Genomic DNA, 11,355 nt, shown 5'->3' with positions numbered 1-11,355 from the left:
AACACACGGCCCTTGTCCCCCGGCAGAGGTGGTCAGGAGAGTTTCAATAAGGCACGAGGCAGAGTGAAATCGATAGCTCGCGCCTCCAGCTGCAGGCTCTAGCGGGGCCCGGAGGCAGCAGATGGTGCCAGAGAAGCAAGATTCCCCTACAATCGGTCAGTGCGCAGAGCCGTGCTCTCTGCCAGGAGGCCAGCCCCAGAAGGGTGGCTGGGGGACGGGGTGTTACCGGGAACGGAACGAGGACAGCTCATTCCTCCCTGGACACAGTGTCTGTGTGTGCACCACACTCATCTTCGGGGTGTTCTTTCTGCCATTAAAGCAAGAACTGATTTCAATTCTGAAAATGCCCTGCGCCCTTCCTCGGAGCCTGGCTGTGGCTGAGCCTGGCCGTGGCCCCGGGTGCGAGCCACGGCAGTGCTGTCCTCTCCCCTGCAGACCTCCAGGACAAAGAAGACACACAGCTTAGGAAGGTGAGATGCCTTGTAAAAATTAGACAAAATCTTAGAGGGTTTTTTTCCTTTATCTCTAGACCTACATTCATTAACCCACAGTCGAAGACAGTCAGCGCCTCTGTTTGGGCAGGCAGCTCAAATGGGTCGAAACTGCCATTGTATACCCAGGAAAGATAGAGACGCAGCACAGATTTTCCATTTTTCTAAATGCCCGTTTCCAGGGAACCAGCTCCTGCTGAATGCAGCCTGATAGAAATTCAAGATAAAACTCTCCTGGATTTGGTTGAACCAGAAAGTACCGCTTAACAGACAATTTGCACAGTTTATGAACTCCTCCTATTAGCTCAACTTCTTTTTTAGAGGTTCTAAACTCCATCTCATCAAACTAGTATCTTTTAACTCTATAGAGCAGGCTTTAAAATGATAAATTTCAAGGAGGAGGGAAGAGAGAAGGCGTTTCATGAATAACTGGGACCAGACAACAGCCGGGGAGATGTCTGACTTTCTTCTGAAGAATCCAAACCCTGAACCGTGACTTACTCTGGGCCTGTCTGATCCTCTTCGATCTCCTAGGACCTCTCGCTACTTTGACACACTTGCAAATTTCCCGGTTCCTTTTCCAGGCCTCGCTGTTAATATCTACCTTCCTTCAACAGTGGCCATCTCTTTGAATGCTTATAATACACACGGACTTACTTTCTGGCTCTTCTTGTGTGTTGTTATCTAAAAAGAGAAAGAAAGAAAGAAAGAAAGAAAGAAAGAAAGAAAGAAAGAAAGAAAGAAAGAAAGAAAGAGAGAGAGAGAGAGAGAGAAAGAAAGAAAGAAAGAAAGAAAGAAAGAAAGAAAGAAGGAAAGAAGAAAGAAAGAAAGAAAGAAAGAAAGAAGAAAGAAAGAAAGAAAGAAAGAAAGAAAGAAAGAAAGAAAGAAAGGAAGGAAGAAAGAAAGAAAAAGAAAGGAAGATTTATCTTTCAGGGGTTGTGTTCTTATCTTCTTTTGCTTAAACAATCATCTTCTGTATTGTTGAGAAAAACCCAAAGCTGTCAGGTTTCCTGGTCTCAGCTCTCTAGCAAACTCCCCTCCCCCCGCCCAACTCCCATCTGCTTATAATTTAATGCTCTGTATGTTTTAAACATTTCATTAGGCATGTCTTTATTTTGAAATGCAACTAATTCTTCAGTTCAAACAAACAGCCAGTAACTCTAAAATGAGACCATTCTTTTCTTTTGGTTAGAGGCTGGCTTAGAAGCAATATCACACCTAGTTTGAGAGGGTTTGAAAAAATTCAAATGCTCATTTTTTTTAAAAAACATTGCTTCTTAAAAGTGGAGAGGATCTTAGAGATTCCTTGATTATCTCCACAGGTGTGGAGCTAACTTTTGAAGGGGTCTTCTCACGTCCCCCTGAAGACTTTGCAATAAAGCCAGTGTTATTATTAAAGCCTATCAGCAAACAGACTAAAAAAAAAAAATTATGCCATGAAGTATCTTGTTCCTATAGTTGGTGACGACACAAAAGAGAAAACTGACCCCACTGCAAGGCTTGTATATTTTATTAATTTATTTTCTTTACAGGAGTTTACAATTTATTAAGGCAACGGGCATTATGTTTTGCTATAAGAGGGAAGAGAATTTACAAAAGTGCCTCATATGGTTTCCTAATATTTGTATTAATTTCTGGTAATAAAATGTTCTCTCAATATTTTAGAAGCATAAGTAACATTTTGCATACAACAAACGTTTAATAAGTGCGTGTCAAAGCATCGGTAGATAAATGGGTAGGATACACATTGACATTTAACATTTGTGTCTTAATTCAGCTGTAAGCACCAATGTTTATTAACGAAGCATAGCAAACGCAACAGTACACTTTCTGATATATTCTCTTCCAGTGAGGATTTCTTCTACTTCCAAACATAAATCAGAACCATTTAAATTTCTATATAAAGGTTGAAATGATCATAATAATCTCATAGTGAAGTTGTCTTGGAGGAATTGTTTTAGGACACATTTGGTTAAGTTATCGACAGATGGGCAGCCAGAGTGTGGCCCATACAAATGGTTGTCATACGCCATCTAGTGGCAATACGTGAAACTGTGCTCATTCCATAGGAAAGGCTTTTGGAGCAAGCTTGTCGGCTCCAAATTTCACTGCCTGTCGCGCCGCCAATGTACATCTGTCCATCCTTAAGGCTTTAAATTGAGAGGAAACACTGAAGAAAGCATGCTAAATTATCTTCCAAAATCTCTGTGTCCTAAGGAACAACTAAGAAGTAACTGGTCGGGGAAACTGTTTCTTTCTGGATCCTGATAAGCAAGACTGGAAAGCAATTGGAGAAAACTTTGCTTGCAACCAATGTGGTATAAAGCAAGGTAAGTAGCGCAACATTCCCCTCTACATTTTCCCCACAGGAACTTTCACTGTGTACAGAAATCCATGATCTGGCCATGACTTCAACCGGGAGTACTTGCTTAACACTGCCAAATTTGCACAGGGGGAAGATTCTGTGGCAGGTGTCTAATTTTATCCAGCATTTGGTGCTAATTCATAAGACATCTTAATTCTTACACATGTGCATAATCATGATGTTTTGCACTAGGTTGCGATGTCACATTTCACAATTACCAGCAATCTGATATTCAACTTTCTAATTTAGGGCTATTATCATAAAAGAAATTAAGAAATCCAAAATTAGTAGTGGAAGGTAAGTGTCTCCAGCTTTAAATTTGCAGTGTCAAGTAGTCCAAAATAGAGTGAACACTTCGAGTTCTTCTTCCAGTGTATCAACTTTAAATGTCCTCAAGACAAGTCAGAGTGAGACAGTAAATCATTTAGGTGTAAATTTCACACACATGAAATCATTAAATAGGCAGTGTACGGGTACAAGGGAATGGTTGCAAGAACATTTGATATTTGAGAGTCAACAACTAAAATTAAGACCAATTGTTTAGGAACCTCCCAGACCAAGTAATTTTGCTTCTTTCTAGTTTTCTACACTAGTGTGTTTACAGTGCTTGAAATATGCTGCTTTCAAAGGAATGTGAACTGCTTTTTAAAACCATCAAATAAGAAATGATTAAGCATATTAGTTCCAAAATAGAAAATCCTACAAGATCATTTCCCTTTCGTGTTAAGATCCATTTCCGTTATAAATATATGCTTTCGGTGTACAGTGCTCAGCCTAAAAGGTGTTTATTTGCATTTGCCTTTTGAACTATCATCCTGATCTCTGCGTTGCGAGAAAGCTTCAGCTACATATCAAACATGTATCTTTTCCTTTCTTTGTTAAAGGGCTATTTATTTTAAGGGAAGCCTTGATCAATGTAAGGTACCTATCATTTATTTTTAGGAAAGGCTGTGAACAAGTAGCAACATGAAGAACCTGATTATTATACAGATGAAGTCAACAATCAAAAAATTCTGCCATTTTTCATCACTTCTGTGCATTACCCTTAATTTAAAAAATCCATTGTCTGAAAGCTAGAAGTATGAGAAAAAAATACTGATATGTAAAAACAAATCAGATTTGTGGGCTTGGGTCTCTATTGTTGCCTATGTATTTAGATGTCTACAAAGAATTTTTTCCCCCAAACCTTTCTGCTTTCCTTAGTCTTAAATGTTCAAAGTGATTGCATTTTTCTGGAGTATTTACCCATTAACCGACAATTATCACTTAAAAGGAAATCAGACTAATTTTTGGCTGTGCTGTGCCTCAGTATAATTCCTAACTGTATCATGAGGGCGCAGAAAAATACAATTTGCAAAATTCCAGCCTTTGGTGTTTTGCTGGCTTCCCTGTTTTCGATCAAGTCTCCTGTGTTTATGCCACAGCTCGGCGAAGGGCCGAGGCACACGATTTTCCTCACATGCCAACACTACACCTCTAAGTATGCCTGAAAATAAAAATAAATAAGAATTTGAAAATTCTCTGTCCGTGGCAAGGTGGGAATTGGTGCTTAAAGCCATCTGTGGTTGCCCTGATGTCCTGAGCGGTCCAGCAGGAATCCTACGGTTCTTTAAAATAGCTGACTCTCTCCCCTGTCTGCTTTAAGGAGATGTTGCTGGGATAGATGGAGACGATTTCAGGAAGGTTTGAGGCTCAAGGGGACATCAATGAAATGCATTGTTTTGCACGGTCTGGCTGGAGGGGGTAGCACAAAGTAAAATTAAGACCTCCTCTTTCATTGTAAAGCACAGTTGGGCTGTTTGATCTCTAAGTCCCAGCGTAATTGGAAGACTCCACACAGCATGTGGGGAACCGGGGCCTGGGCAGCTCGCCCGCGTGCCCAGAGCCCGCTGCAGCCCCGCTGGGGGCACCATTTACCCCCCGCCAGATCCAGCTCGTATTCGGGGTTCTGCCCAGACACAGGCGTCGATCCTCAGCTGAGAACACGACGAGGTGGAGATCTGAAATGGAAGACCTGCTGGCTGTTAGCAGGTACACGGAGGGACACAGAAACTCTCCGAGGTCAGAGCACACGTCCCATTCCATAACCGTCTCCCCCAATAATGGTAGTTTCCTGATCCATCTTCCCCACCGCAGACTTGGTGTTTACACTGGATTTCCGTGAAATCTGCCTGCCCGCCCCAGATCATGGTGCACTCTTCCTCCTCAAGCCCATCAGACCACCGCGTATTCCACAAAGAGTTTATGGGCACCTACGAGGCACCCAGCACTCAGCTGCCTGGCTGCTCTGTGGTGAACGACAGCAACATGCTTCTGTCCTCAACAAGGAAGGTGACCCAGCATCCCGATCTGTCCAGGGGGTTTCTGGGACTTGGTGCTTTGGGCATTAAAACTGACACAGTGTCTGGCAAACCAGGCCGAGGTGGTCACTCTATAGTGAACCTAGCATCTGCTGTCCTCTGTGGCTTCTTATCTTCTTAGAAAGAAATGTCTGTCCCTGCCCACAAAGGCGGGTCCTTCTCCCATGTTTTCAGGGGCAAGACCTAGACGCTTCACGTTTTTGAGCTAGGTAGGACGGTATCTGCTTTGCAAACAAAACACTTCCTTTCCTAGATAATCACAGGTGGATCCAAGTTGGGAGGGGCCTGAGGCTTATACAGTCTGCGACCCTCTGTAAGAAAAATAGACATAATGATGAATACAAAAGACAGTAGTGTGTGGGAGAGAATGTGCAAGGCCCAAAGCTTAAGATTCCTAAGCCTCACAATCTGCCTTTGCACGTGATAAGAGTAATAAGACATTAACATTTAATTCCCATAATCGGGCTATGAGGAAGGTGGGATCATTATTCCCATTTTACAGATCGGAAAGTTGAGGTCCAAAGAGGTTGGGTAACTCATCTGAGGTCACCCAGCAAGGCCCACCACTCCATTTCGTTCCACCAGGATGGCAACTAGCATGGGGGGGGGGGGGCGAATGACTCTGCCTCCCCCCGGAGCGGAACTTGCAAAACGGAATCACCTGGCTAGCAGTTCATCAAACTCAACTGGTTTAAGAATTAAATCCTTAAGATAACAAGCCAGTCCAGTGTTGCGGAGCCCAAGAGGTTCTTGGTGGCAGGAAGCCCGGGAGAAGCCCGAGTGCCTCTGTGGCTCTCAGAGAAGGGATTCATCCCGCAAACCTCACACGTTTCTCTAGCTGGTGGTGGGAAGTCTGAGCCGTGCCTCACTAAGCATGCCGGTTGGACCTGGACGTATACCTGCCCTGCTAACGGAGGCGGTGGTCTCCCATGTCTGTTGGCCAGTCTCTGAGAAACTGCTTTCTTGCCTTGGTTTTCAGCAGGACCCTTTTTCCACTTTTCCCCCTCCCTCTCGGTGCCCAGCCCATGCCAGACACGCTGATGGGCCTCCCGTGGTCCATAGTCCCGAAAGGAATCCTCTGAGCAAGAGCAGTGGACGGACGATTAAGAGTGTGTGCTTTGTGGCCAAACTCCCTGGCGTGGAGTCTCGGCTCTGTGACCTTGGCTGAGTCACTCAACTTCTCCGTGCCTCAGTTTCCCCATCTTTCAAAGGGGCGGGGAGCAGTATCTATCTCAAGGGCTAAGTAAGTCAATATATATATATACAATGCTTAGAAAGGGCCTGGCATGTAGGGACACTCTTAAGTGTTAACTCTTATTATCATCCCCAAATTATTATTATTACTGGCAAGTGGGCACTTCTGAGTCCCCACTAGGAGGAAGGGCACTCTGCCGGGCACAAGATGACAGGTGGAGCATTTGAATGGTTTCGGGGTCAGGTCTGTCTGCAGGACGCACGCTTTGCCTAAAAACGGAGCGTTAAATAGCACCTGTTAGGAGTCATGTCAATGGCTAATTAAGGCGGCATTAACCCTAATGGGCTGGGAAGCAGGACTCTTGTTTCCCCATCCTGGGCTCGCACGTTGGGGTGAGCGGGGCCCTTGGGAGAGGGAAGCCGGGTGCGGGGCCAGAAATGACGCAACATCAGAATCTGCTTATTGTTCCTGACAAATAATAATATAATAAAGCCAGAAATGTGCTTGTACCAATCAGTCACAGGTGCTGATAATAGTTCACCTAATTACTTCATTATTTTTTGCCACTCCGCCGAGCAGTTTGTATCTACGGTCCTGTATATGGTTCTATTACTACCACTTATTGTGACGATTCCAGCAATTCTGAGGAGTCTCTGAGGGCCTGGACAAGTAGAATCTTGTTTTTCTTGATTTCCCCGGAGGTGGGGGTGGAGGGAGCTGTTGGGAGGGCAGGGGAGGGGTGGGGAGGAGGAGTTGGGAGGAAAGCCTCCAGCGGGCATCGACCTACAATTGCTCATCTAAGATGAGTGATAAACGATGGGTGATTTTTGAAACACTAGAATTTTAAAACAAAACAAACATATCCTGTGCCACGGGTTCTGAGGCCAGCCCTGGGGAGGAAGGGGAGGAGACGGGAGGGAGACGGGAGGGACCGGCTCTGGGCCCGCACCCACGGGGTGGGGGGGGCAAGTGCTTGGCCCCCAGCCCCGCATCACTAGGTTAGAAGCTGAGGGGACCTGGGGTCCTAATGAATACCAGGCCACACATGAAAAAAGCTGGTTTGGAAAAACATTGTGAATTTTAGTCACTCAGGCATCAGTCAATCTGCTGGAAGTCGGCCGTTGTTTACAGCTTGTTAAGATGTTGATTGTTTACAAATTGCATTTTCCCTTTGAAAAAGTGAGCACCTCTCAGCGGCTTCTTGTCACTCATCACCTGCTGGGGTGCTTCCTGCCAGGGAGAAAGGCTGCCTGTCGCTGATCTAATGGGAGCCGCTCTCCACTTCGGGGCCCCTCCCCTCCCCTCCTCTGTTCCCTCTCTCCCTTCCTCCTGCATTTACAAATCATTCTTAAACCCAGTCCCCGGGCTCCGGGTTCTGTGCAACCTTCTATTTCCTCATTATTTGAAGATACCTAGAAGAGTGACTGCTGGGGCTGCCTGGGCTCCCCCCTGGGGCCCCACTTCCTTGCAGAGAGGCTACAAGGGCCTGATTTCCACATGTCAGGAGCCAAAAGCAAGCAACAGAAGAAAGGCATCCTCCCGCGACCTTCACTGAGCAAAGAAAAGTGACCAAGCCATAGACTTTTGGAGGGCCTGCACCCTAATTCCCTCCCTTCCCTGAGACCCGGAGGGGAGGGGTCGGCTCCAAAGCCCCACAGGGGGCGGACACAGCCAGGAGCAGAATAGGGCTGCTGACTTCCTACTGTGCAAAATGCCTTACAGGGGCTGCTTTTCTGCCTCTCGGCTTCCCGGGTTACACCCATTCGTTCCTTTGTTCATTCAGCAGGTGATGGGCAGCTGGTCCACCGCAGACGAACCCAGAGCTACAGAGATGGCTTTGAGGAAACCAGAGGCCCGAAGGCACAGCCTTCAGCAACTTGAAAGCCCCGCAGGAGAGACTGAACCATCCGGGGGTTCTCACTGCACTCTGTGGTTTGCGCTCAAGTTCCTTCCGGAGCCACGTTCCCTGTGTGGTCTTTGTGAGCCCACTCCCCTCTCCAGTGCTTGCGTGACCCGCACCCTGGCGGGGTTGCCGAAGCCGGTCAGCTGGCCTGCACCATGGGAGGTGGGGAGGAGGGGAGCGTACCAAGCTCCCTCTGTCAATTCACCCGCTGAATGATGTGGGTCCACATGCTGATCGGTTCAGTCCTGCTACTGCCTGGCCCCAGCGCTTTCTGCCCACACAGGGCCTTGCTGACTGTGGTCGCTCCTCCCACAGGAGCTTGGGTTGGGCCAGCTGCCAAGGCCCATGAGCAAGCAAGAGATCTTCATTACAGTTGTCCCAGTCCCAGGATGAGGGCAGGACCCAGGAAGACCTTCACGTGGGGTATGTGCAGCCAGGACTGTGCTCAGAGGACCACTCCTCAGGAAAAAGTGAGAACTGAGAGGAGACCTTGCTCCTCGCCCTGACCCCACATTAGCTCTGCCCCTCCCACCTCTGCCGTTCCCCAGGCTCCCCTCTGGGAAGTGTGGCGAGTGTGGCAGTGACGGTGACCCAGCAGTAGGAGAGTCTCCTGGGGCCCTGTGCTGTGGTCTATGGCGACAACACGAGCTTGCTGGGCCGGCGTGAGTTTTTACTGTGTCTAGACATTCAAATCCTGTTGTAGACAGAGGAAAAAGCAGAAGAGAAGCTTTTCTGTTTTCTGGGGCTGCTGTAACAGATGGTCCCAAACTGGGGGGCTTGAAACAACAGAAAGGTATTCTCTCCCAGTTGCAGAGACTGAAAGCCCAAATTCAACGTGTGAGCAGGTCCACGCTTCCTTTGAATGCCCTGCGCAAGGATCCTCCCTCGCCCATTCCCAGCCTCTCGCGGTTCCTGGCAATCCTTAGAGTTCCTTGGCTTCTAGACATGTCACTCTAATCTCTGCCTCTGTTGTCACTGGAGTTATGGGATGAGTTGTGTCCCCCCAGTACCTCAAAACGTGATTATAATTGGAGATAGAGCCTGTCAAAAGGCATTCGAGTAAAAATGGGGCCATTCGGGTGAGGCCTGGTCCAATATGCCTAGAAAAGGAGATTAGGACACCCCCCCCCCAAATAAACAGGCAAAGACGACCACATGAGGGGACACACGTAAGAAGGCAGCCCTCTGTGAGCCGAGAAGAGAGGCCCACGAGACTAAACCTGCCAACATCCTGATCTTAGACTTCCCACTCCCAGAATTGTGAGAAGACAAAATTCCGTTGTTTGGGCCCCCAGGCTCTGATATTTTGCTATGCCAGCCCTAGCGGACTCACGCACACGGCTTTATCCCCGTGTGTCTCTCGGCACCTCTTCTTATAAGGACACTAGTTACACTGGATTAAGGGCCCTCCCTACTCCAGTATGACCTCATTCCTATCTCAGTACCTTTGTAACAACCCTACTTCCAAGTAAGGTCAGATTCTCAGGTTCCTGGAAGGGTATGAACTTTGAGGAGAACACTGTTCAATACGAGGTGCTTTGCCTAGAAGAGCAGCTCACTTTTGCCCACTTTCCGTGGTGAGTGTTTTTTAGGGGCCACCATTTTCTCATCCTCCTGAAGGGAGGTCCAGGGGCCATGTAAGCCATGATAGTGGTTCTGCAAAGGACACGGGGCTGGTAGAGCAGCCCATGTTTCACTAAGGGCTGGGAGCACCAGTCTGAGAAGTAAAGAGATGTAGCCCTATGTCCTCCAACAGCCCATGCCTTACCCACCAGCTGGGATGGCCCATGCTGCGGTCTGCAGCTCTGTCCAGCAGAAAGCAAAGGGGCAGCTTTAGGGCCCTGGTAACTTATTGTTAGCTATACCCACGATCTGTCACCAGTTCAAATTTTTCCTGAGCCATTTTCCAGGAAATGGAAAGTGAGATGTGAAGTTGAGCAACTGGTTTGATCCTTCCCCATTCAAACGTTCCAGCTCTTCTCAAAATGGTGGAGTTGGGGCGGGTGGGAGTGTTTAGGTGTCTCTAGTTCCTATTTATTAGAAAGAATGAGAGTTTGATGGTCCTCGGTCTTGGCCATATATTGGAATCCCCTGGAGATCTTTAACAAATGCTGATTCCTGGATTCCCCCAGAGAGGTTGATTGAATTGGTCTGGCACGGACCTGAGCACTGGGATGTTTAAAAGGTCCCTAGGTGATTTTAATGTGCAGCCCTGGCTGAAAAGCACCTTCTTAATGTGTCCAGAGTCCTGAGTTACCAAGTAAATGGCATCAAGGCGAACTATAGGTCATGTGCTCCAACCCTCTGCACCAGGTTGCCCAAGCAGAGAACCCAGGCAGCCAAGATATAAACGCAGCCACTGGCTTCTCCCAAAGTTTTCCTTTCCTCGCTGCAAATTAACATATTTAATGATTTCAGTCCTTCCTGCTGATCTGCCTTTTAATGAGGTCTGCAGGCTTTTATTGACCTGGTATCCCTGACCCAGATATCTCTCTTCATCTACATTTGAATACGTGCGTCAACCTCCTTATCACTTTGGAGCCCAATCTAATTGGTTTCACGTGGAGAAAAGCCACACAGCAGAGCCCCAGCCAGCATCAGCATGGGTTGTCACCCCAGGAGGCCCGGGTGAGAACAGGGGCCTGGTTTCCAGCAAACTGTCCCATACTCCACGGCCATCCATGAAAGGCCCACATTCTCCCCCATGACCTCCAGGGGCAATCTGTTTACAAGTTACGGGCTCAGCTTGCTAACGTTGACAGCCAAAAGATGCCTCGTTTTCCCCACTGGCCTTTTCAGCTTGTCTGCTTCACCTTTACAGACCGAAGAGTCATGATTCGCTTTCATAACGCTCATAACCTGTTGCTTCATGTCCTTTGTGTCGGCTCAATATTGGAGAGCAGGAAAATGGGAAGAATAATTAAATAGATCGATGTTCAGTTTGCTGGGGATGAGGAAGTCGAGGGTGAGCTTTGTTGAAATTAGGAAATAAAAGAGGCCTTTGTGTCCCCTAAGGAAGGTCTTTATAATAAAACCATTTT

The 11,355-nt window shown here is 47.2% G+C and overlaps 1 long non-coding RNA gene across 1 annotated transcript; it reads left to right on the top strand.

Moving 5' to 3' along the window:
• Positions 1-246: 246 nt before the first annotated feature.
• On the top strand, positions 247-8,349 carry LOC103657599. The gene is made up of 3 exons (XR_566910.1): positions 247-470; positions 2,709-2,821; positions 8,195-8,349. It is a non-coding gene; the product is annotated as an uncharacterized LOC103657599 (long non-coding RNA).
• The last annotated feature ends 3,006 nt before the right edge of the window (positions 8,350-11,355 follow it).

Source organism: Ursus maritimus, unplaced genomic scaffold (genome assembly GCF_017311325.1).
Source record: "Ursus maritimus isolate PB19 unplaced genomic scaffold, ASM1731132v1 scaffold_7, whole genome shotgun sequence".
NCBI classification, from domain to species: Eukaryota; Metazoa; Chordata; class Mammalia; order Carnivora; family Ursidae; genus Ursus; species Ursus maritimus.
Note: the sequence above shows the minus strand (reverse complement) of the source record. Positions and strands in the feature narration are given on the sequence as shown.